This window comes from Dasypus novemcinctus, chromosome 8 (genome assembly GCF_030445035.2).
Source record: "Dasypus novemcinctus isolate mDasNov1 chromosome 8, mDasNov1.1.hap2, whole genome shotgun sequence".
Classification (NCBI taxonomy): Eukaryota; Metazoa; Chordata; class Mammalia; order Cingulata; family Dasypodidae; genus Dasypus; species Dasypus novemcinctus.
Window position 1 is genome coordinate 119,813,111 of NC_080680.1, and position 19,898 is coordinate 119,833,008.

General features: G+C 38.8%; 1 long non-coding RNA gene across 1 annotated transcript; it reads left to right on the top strand.

Annotated features, from left to right (window-relative positions):
* The first annotated feature begins 1,272 nt into the window (after positions 1 to 1,272).
* LOC131279636 (uncharacterized) lies at positions 1,273 to 17,191 on the top strand. Its single transcript, XR_009187033.1, has 2 exons — positions 1,273 to 1,349; positions 16,913 to 17,191. It is a non-coding gene; the product is annotated as an uncharacterized lncRNA (long non-coding RNA).
* The last annotated feature ends 2,707 nt before the right edge of the window (positions 17,192 to 19,898 follow it).

The following is a 19,898-nucleotide window of genomic DNA, read 5'->3' on the forward strand; positions in this document are numbered from 1 at the left end:
TTGTCAGACTTTGTTAAATATAGAGGCTTTATCAACTGCATTTTTAAGGTTGTTTTTCCTCTCAATTATGACCTGTATAATTGTTACTCCTAGATGCTTGGAGCAATGATTTTTGGCCAGCTGCCTCAGAATAATTTGGATAATATGTTAAAAATTGAGACTTCCAGTCTGTGCTCCCATTAAATACTTTAGACGGTGTAGCAGTTTGATATGGTTATGAATTCCAAAAATAGATATTGGATTATGTTTGTAAACTGGTCTGTACCTGGGCGTGATTAAGTTATGATTAGGGCTTTGATTGGGCCACATCATTAGGGCGTTGATAAAAGGCATGGCAAAGGACTGAGTTGAGGGTTTTTGATGTTGGAGTTTTGATGTTGGAGTTCAAACCCCAGGAAGAGAGGAACCCTGAGCCCAGGAAGAGGCAAGCCCTGGGAAGAGAGGAACCCAGAACCCAGAGAGAAGCCTGAGGAAGGGAGGAACCCAGGAAACCTGAACCCTGGCAGACATCAGCAGCCATCTTGCTCCAACATGTAAAGATAGATTTGGGTGAGGGAAGTAATTTATGTTTTATGGCCTGGTATCTGTAAGCTCCTACCTCAAATAAGTACCCTTTATAAAAACCAACCAATTTCTGGTATTTTGCATCAGCACCCCTTTGGCTAACTAATACAGATGGGGATCTAGACTCTAGTTTATCAAGATCTCTTGTTCCAAATCAAAAGCACAAACAGATGTGGGAAATGTACTGCTGTTGTTGCTATCCAGTCAGACTGAAGCACTGCTTTGTCTTTTTGCCTTTCCCACCCCAGTTCTCTGGGATCTGCTCCTTCCTACAGCTATTGGATGGAGGATGAAAATGATTTGAAAATTCACTCAGAATCTCGACAATAGGTGCATTTTCCAAATTTAGTTCACACCAAATATGCTCCTCTAAATGGCAGACATCGTATGTGTTTCTTCCTCAGAAATGCAATAAAATTCCCCCATGGCTACAATCACTTGGAAATCTATAACATTTATTTCATGCCCATTTTCAGGTAACTAATGTAGAGACCTCTAGGAGAGAACAATAAAGAATCATTAGGAAAACTGTAGAGTAACCAAATTAAAGCATAAAGCATCATGCCCAAGCACTTATCTGACAGAAGCAAATGGAAGTTTTGAATTCCAACCAGGTTTAAACCATCAGACATGAACCTGAGGACAGAGGAGACAATGGGTCAAGACTCCAAGTTCTACAAATTGGAATGTTGAAATAAGAACCTGAGGTCAGCAAAGAGCCAGAAAAGTTTAAGTACATGGTTTTAGGCAAGGCTGGGGAGATCAACAGAATCTTGAAGATCAAGGTATGTACAGAATCCAACAGCTTAGAGACTTTGAAACAATGGCATTCAAGAGTGAAAATAGTGAAGCTCTGAGCCAAAGGCAGTGAGTGATTTTCTCTGTTTTCTTTCTGTCTCCTGTTGGATAAGCATGGACAGAGGTGTGGCAATTACTGGAAGCTCTTAAATGTTAAATGTACCCGGTAGGCAATTCATTCTTTCCTGCTTATTAATCCTTCCACTGTACCTCACAATGTACAAAGGCAAGTTCTGTTCCCTGCCTGCTGTTTATAGTGTTTATAATATATAAAAGACCTGGAGAAGTCTCTCATCTCAAGTCAAGTCTCTCAGGCAGTTTAATTCCTCATTAGCTTTCCTAAAGGCTAATTCAGTAGGTCTAACTCTGCTCTGCTGTTGCAGAAATATAATTGTCTATCCAGATAGTTTCTTAGTGTCCACCCAAACAAGAAAAGAGAAGTTGTTAAGTGGGAATTATGGAGATCTCAGACCTCACAAAAAAATGAAGAATTAAAAAAATAAAATAAAAGGAAATTTGACCTCAAGCAACTCATTTAATACCTCTAACTCTCAAGGTCCTCAGGTGTGAAATTGAAGATAGTATTTGCCCAGGTTGTTTCATGGGACTGTTATGAGACCCAAGTGAATTAGCATCTAGCAAAGCACTTGAGAAGAAGAGCATTATTTATATCATTATTAATGTTACATTTATTTGACGAGTATTTTATCTTAGTCAAATGTGTATAAGTATGCAATTGCATTTGGTAATGCAAAGAGGGCAAAAAGCGTACATAAAAATGGACAAAAATTATGATTATATACTTTTTCACAAGAGTGCAATAAGATAAACCCACACCAGGGCAACAGAAAATAAAATAATAATTTTAACACTGTTTCCTATTGTCATATGTAACTTCTTTTTTTAATGTACAAAAATAGAATAAAATTATAAGAAGTATTTACATGAGATCTGTGGAAGATTGAATTATGTACCTCAGAAAAAAAAAAAAACATGTGTTCTTAATCTTAATCCATTCTGTGGGTGTGAACCCATGGTAAATAGAAGAACCTTTTGAAGATGTTATTTTTAGTTAAAGTATAGCTCAACCAAAAGTGACTGGGCCTTAATCCTATTACTTGAGGTTTTATGAGGAGAAAGCCACGTGATGGAGCAGAACCTGGAAGGCAACAGAATCCGGAAGAGCAAAGAGAGGATGTTGCCATATGCATTGCCACGTGACAGAAAAGCCAAAGACCCAAGCAAGACCAGTAGCACCAGAACACTAGTCTTTGGGGGAAAAGCATCAATTTGCTGAAACCTCCATTTTGGGAATTCTTCTAGCTTCAAAACTGTGAACCAATACATTCCCATTGTTTAAGCCAATCCATTCTATGATATTTGTTTTAGCACGGGGGAAACTAAAACAGATGCCAATCCATATTTGTTACTAGATAGGTGGCTAATTTTCCTTTTAGCCAGCAAATTGCCCAGGAGAATCTAGACATCGAGGAAGTAAGCCTGGACAGGAACAAATTATTACCAGCTATACCTCTGTCTCACACTCTAGTGAACGAGTATGGACTTTGTGAAGAACCTGTCTTCTCTAAATGATTCTGAGAGATTTAGATCCAAAGAAGACTGAAAGGCCTTTCTTATTTGTTCATGATGATCAAGCTCAAATCTCTGTGATTTTACCTTCTTACCTCTCCAGCACAAGTAAAGTTCAATAAGTGGCACATGAACAAGTGAAAATTAAAAATGGAGCAAGAGAATTTATGTCAGTGCCCCAAGTATCCTGGCCAAATCTACATACATAGTCCTTTCACAGGCAAAAACATGGCTCCAATGTGGGAAAAGAAAAATTATATCTAGAAATGACACCTGAAAGGGCTCAAAAATCTACCTGGGCTAAAAATGTCATCCAGTCACCCGGAATGACAAATGTCATTCTGTTAAAATAACTAGTATGATTTCTGACTCCTTATTGGACCCTGACTGGTGCATTATAAATGAGGCTTGATGATCCAAACAATGAGCTTGGTCTCCCAAAAAACCCTAATGAACATGTAGCATAAACACAAAGTGAGTGCTAACCTATAAACACCTGGATTAAAAAAATATATCACTCAATCCAAATTGGAATTGTAGAATATCCACAAAAGTATAAGAAATGCATCATGTATCAGATATCAGAATCTACAGAAGCATACTTTTTATAAAGCTAGAGAAAACATCATAGCTTCAAATGATCATAAAAATATATAAGAACATTTCTTCTAGAATGTTGTCATTAATGTGACTCTGTCTCAAAACTTGCAGTCTCACTGTCTTCTTCCATGTTTCACATTTCCAGGGAAGAAAATCAAATTGGCCTAACTTTGGTCATTTTTCTGGCCAAAACTGTGGGATTGCACAACACAGACATGGTCTCTTGCACTTTGTGGGACCTTCCACTGTGTTTTGAGGCCATTTCCAGAGGAGAATGGCTGTGGGTCAATTTATTACACCCATTGGCCACCTGATGCCTAACTCAACTATGTAGATTTTGGTCTCTGTAAACAGTGGCACCAAGAAATAGATAGGGGATGGAACGTGATGTCCAATTGTCTCTCAATAGGGTAGTACTTGGCATTAGTTATACATGGCATAAAGGTGAGGATATCACTTGAATAGAAAAGTAAATAACATACATTTAAAAATAAATTCCATGCTGTTTTCATGAGAACTATGAATTCTAAGCAAATGATCTATAAGTTGAGTACCTTTTATATTAATTATAACGCTAATTTATTACATCGATGCACATGCCATGTGAAGAGAAGTTGTATTTATAATTGTATTTATAAAGAAACATGTTTCTTTGAATTCACCAGCTGAAGTATTTTGCTCCAGCTTCATTTTGGCATAGTTTGTATGTCCTGACTCCTAAAACCACCACAAATGCCCAGGTTCAGGATTTTTAAGCTTGTTGCTCTCTTGTCCTCTCCATCCAAGCAGAGGATTTTCATCCAACTTGATTCTTGCCTTTGATGGGATAAAAGCCAATTATTCTCTTTTTAATTCAGCAAGGCCCACTATTTAAGCAGCTTTCAGGAGCAGAATATGCTTTCCAAAAGAAGCCATAGACTTTGCTAAACCGTCTACAGTGGCAAGAACAGAAGAAAAAAAAAGAGCACACAGATGGCAATGCTGGAGGTTTTTCTCTCCTCTGGATCTACCCAGGGATGGATTTCTGATCAGGCGAATGCAACTGGACTCCTTTCAAGGCATTAAATGTAATTAGCTGTTAATCATTATCGTTAAAGAACTCTGCTTAGTGGCTATCAGGGTACCATCTGGACAGCTCATCCCATTCACTAGGGAAGCCCTGAATTTCCCATCCAAAAATGTGTGTGCCACTTGAAGACACTACAATACCTCTCAGAAACCTTTGGGGTGTTATATGGGAACTCTGTATTTTATGCATGATTTTCTATAAACCTACAATTGTTTCTAATTAAAAAAATTAAAACATAAAAAACTTTATATCTAGTAGGAAACTTGTCACAGACAGTTGAAATTAAGGCAGAAATTATCTTTTCACAAGTCAAAAGTCCATATAAAGCATAGGTTTTTCCTTTAAAGAAATGTTTACAGCCAGGTTTGAATGAGAGTAAAAGGGTTATTGTTTCCTACAGCTTTAACAATACCATCTAAATCATCAGGGTATTTGGTTGAAAACAATAGGAAATGACACAGGTAATCTGAAGCAAAGAGAGATTTTATTGGAATGATAATGGACAACAGGAAGGCCAAGTCTGGAAAACTTGCCATATACCAAGTGAGCTCTGAAGAGCTCTGCAGAATATAACCAGAACGGTCACCCCATGCTCAAAGTCACCGTATTGTGTTGTCACTTGCTCAAGATTCAGAGTCCTGCTAGAGAACACTTGGTTGGCCAAGATGTGCCATACATTTAGCACCTGGTTCTACAGGAATGGAAGGATGAAAACAGAGCTTGTCTCCTTTAGCTTTCACCATTGGAAGTTGCCACTATCTTCAAGTAGTGGTGGCGGGGAGTCACCCAATTAAGATGATGGTACAACTAAGATGTAGGCTTGGAAGCAGAACACTCCCAAAATGACAAATGTTAACTAAATCATCTCACTGCAAATCAAGCTTCCCTATAACAAAGGGAAAAAAACACAAAAAACACTTTCTAGTGGTATATGGAAAATCATTCCTGATCCAACATTAATCGAATCTATACTAACATTGCCTTAAAATATTATAGGGAAGGGGAAGCCAAGATGGTGGCAGAGTAAGGAGCTCCTGGAGACAGCACATGATTCAGGGCAGTTTTTATTCACCCAAAGCTACCTAAAGCACCTATTTGGAGGACCCAGGAGACCAGAGGAGTATCCTGCAATATCCTTGAGGGTGTGGAAGGAGGAAACTGCCCATCTGTACAGAGGACTCATGGGTAGAGCCCTTCACACTGCAGAGGTCAGTGCCCATGATATGCAAGCTGCCTTGGGAACTATTCCATGGTTGGAGTTGGAAGCTCCATTTCCCTCAAAAAAAACAGGGGAGGAAGACACTATGTGGCACTGATTTCAGCTATTGATTGGAGGATTCGGCAGGCTGAAGTAGAATCCTAGGAACAACTAAACTTTGAGCCTGACCAGTGGCCACCATTTTGACTCCACCCCAAGCACGAGGGGAAGTGGGGCTGACTGAAAATCACAGTGCTTGTAAGGACCGGCTTCTTTCCACCCTCGCTGGACTGTAGGTCTAGCCTAGAACCCAGTCCCACCTCTGGCAAGGAGGAAGCTGGTGGGACAAGCACCACCTCTCTGAGAAGCTGCAAGCCATGCTGCAGAGACTGGTGCCCATCCTACTCTAGTGGCACAACCCCCCTCAGGAGCTATTCCGTGGCTGGAGTTGAAAGTTCCATTTCCCGTAAGTGGTGGAGGAAGAGATAAGTTGTCCACCAACCTCAGCTACTGATTAGTGGACTTGGCTGACTAAAATATAATCCTAGAGACAGCTAGGGTCTGAGCCTGTCCAAGAAGGAAAGAGTCCAGTAGCTGCCATTTTGACTCCACACCCCAGCATGAGAGGAAACCTGGCTGACTGAAATCCAGTGAAGTGAGGGACTGGTTTCTTTCCACCAAGATCTGATGCATCCCTAGCCTAGGCTCCAGCCCCACCTCCAGCAGAGGTAGCTGGCAGGATGTGCACCAGGCTCTTTAGGCAACTGCAAGTGCTCTCTGCTGGCAGAGGCTGAATAGTTGGACACCAGGGGCTCCATCACTGTACCCCAAGAGAATAGGAGAAGAGCTGGGTATCCTCAGCCTCTCCAGGCAATGGCAGGAGTTTTAGTGCCTTTGAGCCCATCTCCACCTCTGTCCCCCCAGAGGCTAGGAGGGGGCTGGTGTTCCCTCAACTCTCAGGGCAACTTCAGGCAGTTTTGGCCTGCACAAGCCTAATGGTTGGGCACCTGTGGGTCCACCTCCATCCCCAATAGGACAAGAGATGGATTGTGTTTTCCCACGGTCTGGGTAAAAGCAGGTGCTTTTAGTCCACACACCTGGACTGGTGGGTACTTGTGGACCCACACTCACCCCCCAATAGGAAAGAAGGGAGCTAGTGTTTCCACAGCCTTTTTGGGCAATGGAAAACCTTCAGCCTTCATGGACTGGACTATTGGATGACTATGAATCCACCCCCATCCCCAATTGGATAGGAGTGGTCTGGTGTCTCCACAGCCTCTCTGGACAACAGTGGGTACTTTTAGCCAACATGGACTGAACTGTTGGGTGCCTGTAGATCCAACCCCACACCTTAAGAGAATAGAAGGGGGTTGGTGTTTCCTCAGGCTCTCCAGGCAATGGCAGGTATTCTCAGCCTAAAGGGACTTAACTGTTAAGTGCCCATAGAACCACTCCCACCACCCAATAGGATAGGAACAGGCTGGTACTTCCTCACCCTCTCTAGGCAATGGCAAATACTTTTGGCCTACAGAACTGAACTGCTGAGCATTGGTGCTTCTGTTCCCACCACCTAAAGGACAGAAGGGACAGTATTCAGTCTCTCAGGGCAACTGCAGGCATATTTGGCCCACAGAGATTAAGTTGTTGGGCACTTCAGAGAGTCCATTCCCACCCCCAGCAGGGAGAGGATCTGGTGCTACATCAGTTTACTTGAGCAACTTTGGTCACCCTGGACCCACAAAGCATAGATTGCTGGCCAGATATATAGCTCCATCCCTGCCTGAGGTAGGGAAAGAAGAGGTGTGAAACTTCATCAATGTCTCCAGGAGACTACAGACAGTCTTGTTGTGCCCAACTTGTACTAAAATACATGGCTGCACCTCTGTCCCTACCTCTGACAGAGGAGAAAGGTGTGAGGAGTATCATCAGTTCCTGGAGCAATGTGGGCAGCTTCAGCCTCCACAGCTTACAGCACCGACTACATCCTTGGCTCCTACTACACAACCAGCAAGGGAGAAAAGACAAAAAATCCCTAAACTAAAGGGAGAAACTGCACCTAGAATAAATACAAGCCAGGTATGGAAACACCAACAAAAAAAATTACAATCCACACCAAGAAACAGGAAGGATGGCCCCAGTTAAAGGAACAAGATAAGCCTACAGTTAAAGGAACAAGATAAGAGTTGAGACAACTAATCTTAGATGTTCAAACAAATCTCTTAATAAATTCAAAGAGATGACTAAAGAGATTAAGGATATTAATAAGACACTGGATGAACACAAAGAAGAACTTGAAAACATACATATAAAAAAAGTAGGCCTTATGGAAATGAAAGGTGCAAGAAATGAAATAAAAAATATACTGGAGGCATATAACAGCAGATTTGAGGAAGCCAAAGAAAGGATCAGTGAGCGCAAAGACATGGCCTCTGAAAGCAAACATACAAATGAAGAAAATGATGGAAAAATGTTGGACAGGGTGTCAAGGAATTACGTGACAGCAAGAGACATACAAATATATATCTCATGGGTGTCCCAGAAAGAGAAGAAAGGGGAAAGGGGAAAGAAAGAATAGTTGAAGAAATGATGGTGGAAAATTTCCCAGCCCTACTGAAGGACATAGAAATCCATGTCCAAGAAGCACATTGTACTCCCATCCAAATAAATCCAAATACACCAACTCTGAGACACATACTAATCAGAGTGCCAAATGCCAAAGACAGAGAGAATTCTGAGAGCAGCAAGAAAAAAGCAGTGCATAACATACAAGGGATACCCAATAAGATTAAGTGCTGATTTCTCACCAGAAACCATAGAGGTAAGAAGGCAGTGGTATGACATATTTAAGATGCTGCAGGAGAAAAAGTGCCAGTCAAGAATTTTATACCCAGCAAGATCATCTTTTAAACATAAGGGTGAGATTAGAATATTCACAGATAAACAGAAACGGAGAGATTTTATAACAAAAGACCAGCTTTGCAGGAAATACTAAAGGCTGTGTACCAGCCTGAACAGAAAAGACAGGCAAGAAAGCCCTGGAAGAGAGTTTAGAAATGACAACTATATCAGTAACAGTAATAAAAAGTGTCAAAAATAAAAAGACAGATAAAACACAAAGATCAAAATGGATGAAATAAGAACTGCCTTTACAGTAATCACATAGAATGTTAATGGATTAAACTCCCCAATCAAAAGACACAGACTGGCAGAATGGATAAGAAAATATAAGCCATCTATATGTTGTCTGCAAGAGACTCACCTTAGCCTGAAGGATATCAATAAATTGAAAGGGAAAGGTTGGGCAAAGATATCCCATGCACATAGTAACCAAAAAAAACTGGGGGTAGCTATAATTTTATCAGATGATATAGACTTTAAAAGCAAACCAAAGAAGGACATTACTTATTAATAAAGGGGATGATTCACAAGGAAGAAATAACAATCATAAATATATATGCACCTAACCAGGATGCCCCAAGATACATGAGGCAAACACTGGCAAAATTGAAGGGACAAATGACATCTCTACAATAATAGTTGGAGACTTCAATACACCACTCTCAGCATTGGACAGAACATCTGGGCAGAAGATCAAATAAAGAAACAGAGAGCTTGAATAATATGATAAATGGACTAAAACTAATAGACATATATAAAACATTGCACCCCAAAATAACAGGATATACATTTTTGTCAGGTGCTCATGGATCTTTCTCCAGGATAGACCATATGTTAGGTCACAAAGCAGATCTCTATAAATTCAACAAAATCAAAATTATACAAAGCACTTTCTCTGATCATAATGGAATAAAGTTGGAAATCAACAAGTGGCAAAAAGAGGGAAAATTCACATATGGAGATTAAACAACATGCTCTTAAATAATCAGTGGGTCAAAGAAGAAATTTCAAGAGAAATCAGTAAGTATCTTGAGATGAATGACAAAAAGAATACAACATATCAGAACCTATGGAATGCTGTGAAGGCAGCGTTGAGAGGAAAATTGATAGCCCTCAATGCTTATATTAAAAAAGAATAAAGAGCTAAAACCAATGACCTAACTACACAGCTGGAGGAACTAGAAAAAGAACAGCAAACTAATCCCAAAACAAGTAGAAGGAATGAAATAACAAAGATCAGAGCAAAGAGAAATAAATGAAATTGAGAACAAAACAACAATAGGGAGAATTAATGAAACCAAAAGTTGGTTCATTGAAAAGATTAACAAAATTGACAAACCCTTAGCTAGACTAAGAAAAAAAAAGAGAGAAGATGCAAATAAATGAAATAAAAAATGAAAAGGGGAACATTACTACTGACCCCACAGAAATAAGAGAGATCATAAGAGGATACTATGAACAACTTTATGCTCCAGCACTAGACAATGTAGATGAAATGGAAAAATTCCTAGGAATGTGCAAACAACCTACATTGATGCTAGAAGAAAAAGAAGACCTCGACAAACCAATCATAAGTAAAGAGATTGAAACAGTCATCAAACAGATCCCCAAAATGAAAAGCCCAATACCAGATCTTTTCACAGGTGATTTCCACCAAGCCTTCAAAGAAGATTTAATACCAATCTTACTCAAGTGTGGGAAAGAGTTTCACCTGTTCTATTGTAGATGTTGCCTTATTGTAGATGTTGCAGTTGTTCCCTATTATTGTAGATGATGTTGCAGTTCTAATAGCAAACAGCTAATTGATAGTTTCCAATAAATATGAGGGTGAAACCAGAGTCAAGGCTCTCAGCTCCAGGGCTGTGAGTCCCTTGGTCCCAGCTTTATCTCCTCTCTTGTTTCTTTCTCTCTGTCCCTTTATTTTGTAAGTTCTGTGTTGCCTTCCCTTTGAGTCAACCTAATGTGAGTTGATCACAGCACTCAAGCTTTTCCAAAAAATTGAACAAGAAGGAACACTACCAAACTCATTCTATGAAGCCAATATCACCCTAATACCAAAGCAGATAAAGATATTACAAAAAAAGAAAATTACAGGCCCATTTCCCAAATGAATGTAGATGCAAAAATCCTCAATAAAATGCTTGCTAATAGAATCCAACAACACATTAAAAGAATTATCCATCATGATTAAATGGGTTTTATACCAGGCATGCAAGGCTGATTCAACACATGAAAATCAATCAGCATAATACACCAAATTAATAAATCAAAGAAGAAAAATCACATGACCTTATCAATTAATGCAGAAAAGGCATTTGACAAAATGCAGCATCCTTTCTTGATAAAAATACTATGAAAAATAGGACTTGAAAGAAACTTTCTCAACATGATAAAGGCCATATATGAAAAACCCACAGCTAACATTGTACTCAATGGTGAAAGACTGAAAACTTTCCCATTGAGATCAGGGACAAGATAAGGATGCCCACTGTTACCACAGTTGCTCAATATAGTGCTAGAGGTTCTAGCTAGAGCAATCAGGCAAGAGAAAGAAATAAAAGGCATCCAAATTGGAAAGGAAGAATTAAAACTTTCACTATTTGCAGATGATATGATCGTATATCTAGAAAGTCCTGAAAAATCTACAACAAAGCTGCTAGAGCTAATAAATGATTTCAGTAGAGTGTGAGGATACAAGATCAATACACAAAAATCAGTTTCTATACACTAATAATACACAATCTGAGGAGGAAGTAAAGGAAAAAAGTCCATTTATAATTGCAACTAAAAGAATAAACTATTTAGGAATAAACTTAACCAAGATACAAAGCACTTGTATTCTGAAATTATAATGCATTGCTAAAAGGAATCAAAAAAGACCTAAATAATTGGAAGAATATTCCATGTTCATGGATTGGAAGACTAAATATCATTAAGATGTCAATTCTACCCAAACTGATATACAGATTCAATGCAATCCCAATAAAAATTCCACCAGCACTTTTAAGCAAACGGAAAACACAATTATCAAACTTATCTGGAAGGGTAAGAGGTCCTGAATTGTCAGAAACATCTTAAAAAGGAAAAGCGAAGTTGGAGGACTCTCACTTCCAGACTTTAAATCATATTACCTAGATGCAGTTGTCAAAACAGCATGGTATTGGCATAAAGTTTGACAAATAGACCAATGGAACTGAACTGATGGTTCAGAAACAGTCCCTCACATCCATGGCCAAGTGATTTATGACAAGCCTATCAAGCCCACCAGTTTGGGCAGAACGGTTTATTCAACAAATGATGTTCAGAGGACTGGATACCCATAGCCAAAGGAAAGAAAGAAGACCTCTATCTCACACCTTATACAAAAATTAACTCAAAATGGATCAAAGACCTAAATATAAAAGGAAGTACAATAAAGTTCCTAGAAGAAAATGTAGGGAAACATCTTCAAGACCTGGTGATAGGTGGTGGATTCTCAAATCTTACACTAAAAGCACAAGCAACAAAAGAAAACATGAATAAATGGGACCTCCTCAAACTTAAACACTTTTGTGATTCAAAAAGGTGAAAAGACTGCCCAGTCAATGTGAGAAAATATTTGGAAACCACATATCCAATAAGGGTTTGATTTCCATTCTATATAAAGATATCATACACCTCAACAATAAAAGAGCAATCAATCCAATTTTAAAATGGGCAAAAGATTTAAATAGACATTTCTCCTAAGAGGAAATACAAATGGCCAAAAAGGCACATGAAAAAATGTTCCATATCACTAGCTATTTGAGAAATGCAAATTAAAACAACAATGAGATATCATCTAACACCACATAGAATGGCCATTATTTAAAAAACAGACAACAAAAAGTGCTAGAGAGGATGTGAAGAAATAGGAACACTCCTTCACTGTTGGCGGGAGTGTAAAATGGTGCAGCTTCTATGAAAGACAGTTTGGCTGTACCTCAAGAAGCTAAATATATAACTGCCATATGATCCAGCAATTCCTCTACTAGGAATATATCCAGAAGAACTAAAAACTATGACACGAACAGACATCTGCACATCAATGTTCATAGCTGCTTAATTCACAATTGCCAAAAGATAGAAACAACATAAGTGTCCATCCACCAATGAATGGATAACAAAATGTGGTATATACATATGATGAAATATTATGCTGCAGTAAGAAGGAATGAAATTGGGCACATGTGATAACATGGATGAATCTTGAAGACTTTACACTAAGCAAAGTAAGCCAGACACAAAAGGACAAATATTGCATGGTCTCATTAATATGAATAATAAACACATGGAATTAAAACCTAGAGTATAGGTTATTAGGAGGTAAAAGGAGGGTTGGGAAGAACTACTGATGCTTAATGTATGTAGATATTTTAATTAACTTGACTGTAAAAGTGTGGAAATTTATAGAGTTGGTGGTAACCCATTATAGTAAGAAACAACTGATTTATAAATGGGATTGTGGCTGAAAACGATAGTCTGGGGAAGTAAATATCATAGAAAGAAAGCTAAAAAATAATCTAGGAACTGAATAACATGGTGAACACAGGTGGATGAGGATTGGGGTTGAGGATAAAAATGCAAGAGAGTCCTTCTGTGAGCTAGAGCTCACACAATACATCACTATTGCAGGGTGATGGAAATATGGAGAAGCATGGGAAAACTATAATTGGTGTGACCTATAGACCGTGGTTAACAGCAGTACAATAATATTCTTGCATCAATGCCAAAGATATACCATGCTGATAATGGAAGCGTATGGAAAAAGTTTGCCAAATGTATGCTATGAACCATGATTGGTGATAATGTCTGATGATATTATCTCATAACCTGTAACAAATATTCCACCATGGTGTGATGCTGTATGGGAAATCTACACATCTGTATGATTGTTTTGCAAGGTCACAACATCTATAACAAAAATATATTTTTTTAAAAATGGTGTGGATTTGGGGAAAAATATACCAAATATAAGATAAAGACTATAGTTGGTGGTAATATTTTGATGATGTTCTTGCATAGTTTGTAACAAATGTTTCATAACAATGCAAAATTGGTGGAGGGGTGATATATGAGACCTCTGTATGATATTATGTTTATTTTGTAAGTTCACAATCTTTACTATACACTTATTGTTTATGCATGTTCATATATGAATGATATAGTTCAATAAAATTTTAAAATAAATAAAAATATTATAAGGAAATCTTGAGATTGTGGGATGAGGTAATACAGTTCTTACCTTTTGATACCAATACCATACAGGGAAAAAAAAAATCCGTGCTCTTCTCCAAGATAGAATACTAGCCTCTCTGGACCTTTTCATGATATAAAATAGTATTTTAAATATTCCCTTTTTTTTCATGTATTCATTCTATGTGCATCTATTAAGTCGTTTGTGTGTCACTGTTTAAGGTGGCAGGATATATACAAAATTGTATTTAATGCTAGCCATACTTAAGTTTATTTGGGAAAATAAAATATATCTACCCAAAGTAAGCAATGAACAAAATAATATAAATGATGTACTTTGATGAAAGTCAACTAACATCCTATACATCCTTGTGCCTACTTAAGAATACTCTGTGTACAGGGCAATATCCAGTCCCAAGCAATATTTGCAGGCCTGGAAAACAGATATGGTGGGAAAGTCTTTTATTTTATCCTTCTCATCTGCTAAATAGTAGCTTGCCAAAATGTTACAGGTTTTCTCTTTTTACCCAGATAGCTGGGTACAACTTCTATAGCAAACTGTCTCTTCCTCCCTGTTCATCTTGTTAACTCCAGTTCATCCTTCAAGATTCAGCTCAAATATACCTCCTATAGGAAAGATTCCCTGATACACACTCCATGGGTTAGGTGTCCCTAATCCATGTCCTAGATATCCCATCTCATGTCTTCTTAAATTCATGTTGGTCTCTGCTCCTCTCCTCCACTAAACTTCACTCACACCTTGAATAAGAAAAAGAGAACCAACTGAAATTGGGGATGAAATGGAGTAAATTAATTATAAAGAGAATTTGATGGGAAAAAAATGCTGGCGCTTGTCAACTTGGTGGGGCTTAGAAGTTCATATCAAGTTAAATAATGACCCCTCCACAAACTTTAACATGTTCCTCCTTTAGCATGCTTAGCTGATTTTCAACTGCACTATGACAAGACTTTTGTATTAATGTCATTATTGTATCTCAATGTGGAATAGTTAGAATATGTTCAGTCTCTCACCTCTTGGGCAAAATCAGAGCAGCACTGAGGCCTACCATACACACCCCTGTAAAATAGTTGTATCAGTCATGACCAAACTCGCCAGCAATTTTAACAAATTTAATATAAATAGTTGGTTAATAGGATATAAAGCCTAAAAAGGCAAAAAGTGAACAGTGAAGTGTCACAGAAATGGTAATGACAAAAAGCAGCTACCACCCCAAGGGTCCTCAGATCTTAGAAGCTTACCAGAAAGGGGCTGAAAAATGGGCATAGACATCTGAGAAGGGAGTGCTGTTTGCTGATACTGGCATCTTAGGAGCTCAGAGGAGGATCCCTGCAGATCTGTGGCTCAGACCAGCTGGCTAGTGCTGGTGCTCTGAGGGGATAGAATGAAGCTGATGCAGAAAACGTAAAAAGGAAATGGAACCTGGAACCAGTTGCTGCTATCAGGGGGAAGCACCATTATTACTAGGGTGATACTGACAGCATCAGAGCCTTTTTCCTCCTCCCAATTTCTTTCTAGTTTCTACATTAATGGTGACACACAGGAGCACTAGGAGCAAAGGGGAAGCATAATTTGCAGAAGCCCAACTACAGTGTCACAAAGCAGGAGTTGGGAGCTTAAATACTCCATAACCAGCAGGCAGGCAAGGTTAAAGTTAGGTGTTCACCCTTCTCCTCCCTATTCCTTTGTAAATTTTACTCTAAGATTAAGTTTCCAAGACTTCTAACTGTAGCCATCCCAAAAATACTGTCACAAGCCACACAATTACACTATTCTTGCCAGACTTCTGACATAAATCAACTTGGTCATGTCCATTCTTAAATTCACCTGGATGGTGAAAAACAAGTTCATAAAAAATGATTCATTTCCAGCTTCCTTTTTCATCCACTCAATTTCTGATCTAATTAGAAAAACTTTTAAGCAAATACAAAACATGCCTTTAGTTCCTAGAGACACTTCATTTCCTGATCAAAGATGTAAGAACCATTCCACACAAAATTCTTCCTTACCCTCTGGATTAACGGAAGAATTTCTATACTATACAGGGAATACTGAGCTCCATCTCTAGGAAACTATGAGCTATCAGTCACATTTTGCTTTTAGACACTTTTACCAACACTTGTTCTAAAAAAAAGAAAGAAAAAAAATTCTGAGAAACTGAGTATCCTTCTCCGAACAGCATTAACCAACACAAACAAAATTCAAAAGTAGGTTTTCCGTAGACTGCATAAGGTTGTACTCCAGCAGAGCAGTGAGTAAAGTTTTACCAGTGAAATAATGATGAATGGTTTTTTCCATACCTAAGCACAACATTGAGTTAAAATCGGTACTGCATGACTCACTTTTTTAAACTCTTCTGAGAGTTCTACCCTGTAGCTTGACCTTAAGCCTGTCTTGTCTTTATGGACTATCAGATTTGTTCAGGGACCTCCAACAAGCAACTGCTTTCAGATCCTGCAGCTCACAATGGGGAAACATTCTTTGAATCTACTAAAGCAATTTCTCCCCCTCTGACTTTACAGCTCATGTCCAGTTGGTCAGTCAAGCATGTCTGCAATGAAAAGAAAATAGCTTTGAGGAAGGAGCATGGACTGCCTAGCGTAAAACAATCAACATAGGAAAGGTTCTATATAATTTATTCTCTCTTAACGTTTGAGAAACATCTTTCACACTTCACCCCCAAATTGGTCAATATACAATCATTGTCCAATTTCAATAAATTAACTCTAACAAGGACAACCTTAGGCAATGTGTTAGATATAGTAAGCAAAACAGAGTCTTAAAATTCAAAAGTCTTGATAATCTAATCAAAGTGATGGACATCTATTTTTTCATTCAACATTTTATTTCAACCATGGACAGGTGGAGTTGACATCCCCTCCCTTTAATTTTGTGTATGCTTTGTGATTGATTTAACTAATAAATACTGCAGTAAAGACACTGTGCCTGTTTCTGGATCCAGGACTCATAAAACGGACAGTGTCCACTTCCTGTCTTTGGAAAACTCCCTAATGAAACCCAGCCACCATGTTGTGTGGAAGCCCCAGCAATTCCATGGAGATGCCCACACAGAGAAGAACTGAAGCACCAGACTGACAGTCCTTGGTGAGCCCCCAGCCCATGGTCAACACTGACTGCTCGTCATGTGAGTGAGCCACCTTGGAGTGGATCTTCTGGTCCCAGTTGAGCTTAATTCTTGACCTACAAAATAATGAGCAAAATAAATAGTTGTTTTAAGATACTTTCTTTTGGTGTCATTTGTTACACAGAAAAAGAAAATAGACAACAGGCACGCACCATGAAGTTATCTGTTGCTTCATAGGTGAAATATCCCTGAGACATTTAAAGTTCTAATAATCCTCTTTATTTTCTCCCCAGTAAACATGTATTTCCCTCCTTTGACTAATATATGCTTCAGAAGGGGGAAAAGACAATGAGATATAAAAGTACACTAAATACATAAAGATCTCCTGTAATTCAACAACAGAAAGACAAACAGCCTCTGTTAATTTGCCAAAAGGCTGCCAATACAAAATACTGGATATCTGTTGATTTCCATAATGGAGATTTTTGGGGGGTAAAAGCTTACAGCTCCAAGGCCATGAAAAGTCCAAATCAGAGCACCTTAAGAGGTGCTTTCTCACCAAAGTCAGCTATTGTTGATTCTGTTGTCCAGGCATGTGGCAAAGCAAGAAGGTTGCTGATCTCTGTCAAGGTCTCAGACTTCCTCTCTGGACTCACTGTCTCCTCTTGAGCTGCTCTGTGGGCCCAGCCTGTTTGAGCTTCTTGGAGTCTTCTGTTTTCCTACAGTCCTCTCTCTCACAAATATGCTGGCTCCCTTTTCATCTGCCTGTCTGAGTATCTCTCTGTGTTTCCATTTATATCAGACCCAGCCAGCAAGGTGAGTCACACCTTGTTGACACAGTCCAAACAAAGCCCTAAAGTGATCTCAAGGGGTAATCTAATCAAAGTCCCCTCAGCTGAATTTGAAGCAATCAAAGGGTATCATTCCCAGAGGAAGAGATTAGTTTACAAATATAATCTTTCTCTTTTGGGGATTCATAAAATAATTTCAAACTGCCACAAACCCAATTTAAAAATGGGCAAAGGACTTGAATAGACATTTCTCCAAAGAAGATATGCAAATGACCAATAACCACATGAAAAGATGCTCAACATCATTAGGCATTGGGGAAATGCAAATCAAAACCACAATGAAGGAAGCGGACTTGGCCCAGTGGATAGGGCGTCCACCTACCACATGGGAGGTCCACGGTTCAAACCCCGGGCCTCCTTGACCCATGTGGAGCTGGCCCATGCACAGGGCTGATGCGCGCAAGGAGTGCCGTGCCACGCAGGGGTGCCCCAGCGTAGGGGAGCCCCACACACAAGGAGTGCACCCCATAAGGAGAGCCACCCAGTGTGAAAGAAAGTGCAGCCTGCCTAAGAATGGTGCCACCCACACAGAGAGCTAACACAACAAGATGATGCAACTAAAAGAGACACAGATTCCCCTGCCACTGACAACAACAGAAATGGACAAAAAGAACACACAGCAAATGGACACAGAGAACAGACAACTGGGGTGGGGGGAAGGGGAGAGAAACAAATAAAATAAATAAATCTTTAAAAAAAAAAAGCACAATGAAATACCACCCTACACTCACTCGAATGGCTATTATTAAAAAATAATAATAATGAAGATAAGTGCTTGTGAGGATGCAGAGAAATAGGAACTTTAGTATATTGGTGGGAATGTAAAATTGTACAGCCTCTGAACCACAGTTTGGTGGTTTCCTCAAAAAGTTAAATAGAGAACTATCATATAATCTGGCAATCACATTTCTAGGTATATACTGCAAAGAATGGAAAGCAGCGGTCAAACAGATATTTCTACACTAATGTTCATAGCATCATTATTCAATATGGCCAAAAGGTTGAAGCAACCCAAGTCTCCATCAACAGATGAATGGAGATAGAACAAGTAAGGTAAAATGTTAAAATTGCTGGATCTGTATACTTTGGGAGGTTATGTTGGAATTCTCTGTATGAGTTTTGTATTACTTCTGCAAGTCGTGTAACTTTGAAATTATTTCACAATAAAAAGTTTAAATAAAGGAAAAGTACATTATAAGATAGAAAACTCTAAGCATCATTCCCTTTCAGGTACTCGATGTGAATAGCCACAGCAGTAAGGGGGAGTGGTAGCCGCTGCCTTCATCTTCATCTCATCTTCTTCCACTTCACCCTCAACAATCTTATACATTCCATTCTCCCTCCTCATTGATTCCCACCTCTTCTCTATCTTTCATGTCAAACACTCCAAATGGACTTATGGAGAAAGAATAGAGAAAGACAAGGGATGTTAACCCACTAAAAAAAAAGTCTTCAGCAGTCACATAGCACTGCTCTTTATCTGTGTTCATAGCTCCTGGCCCATTTCTTCAGCCATCATAGAGAAACTACCTAGTTAAAATTGCAATCCCATTGACAAATGCCATATACCCTCTTCCCTGATTTGTTTCTCTCCATAGCACTTATTGCCAGAGAATACACTGTATATTTACTTAAGTATCTTGCTTATTTTTGTCTTCCCTAATAGAAAGGAAGCTCCATGAAGACAGAGATATTTGTCTGTTTTGCTCACTGCTACATTTTTGTTCCCTAAAACAGAGTCAAGCCCATGTAAGTTTCCCAATAAATATTTGTTAAATCATTGCTGTTGAACACTCTTGTGGTCTTTTGTAGGTTACCTTCAGAACACATCATTATTTATATTGAAAAAATGGGCTCCAAATTCCAAAGGTCCTCTTTTTTTTTTTTTTCAAGATTTATTTATTTCTCTCCCCTCCACGGGCTGTCTGTTCTCTGTGTCTATTTGCTGCTTCTTCCTTTGTCCGCTTCTGTTATTGTCAGTGGCATGGGAATCTGTGTTTCTTTTTGCTGCA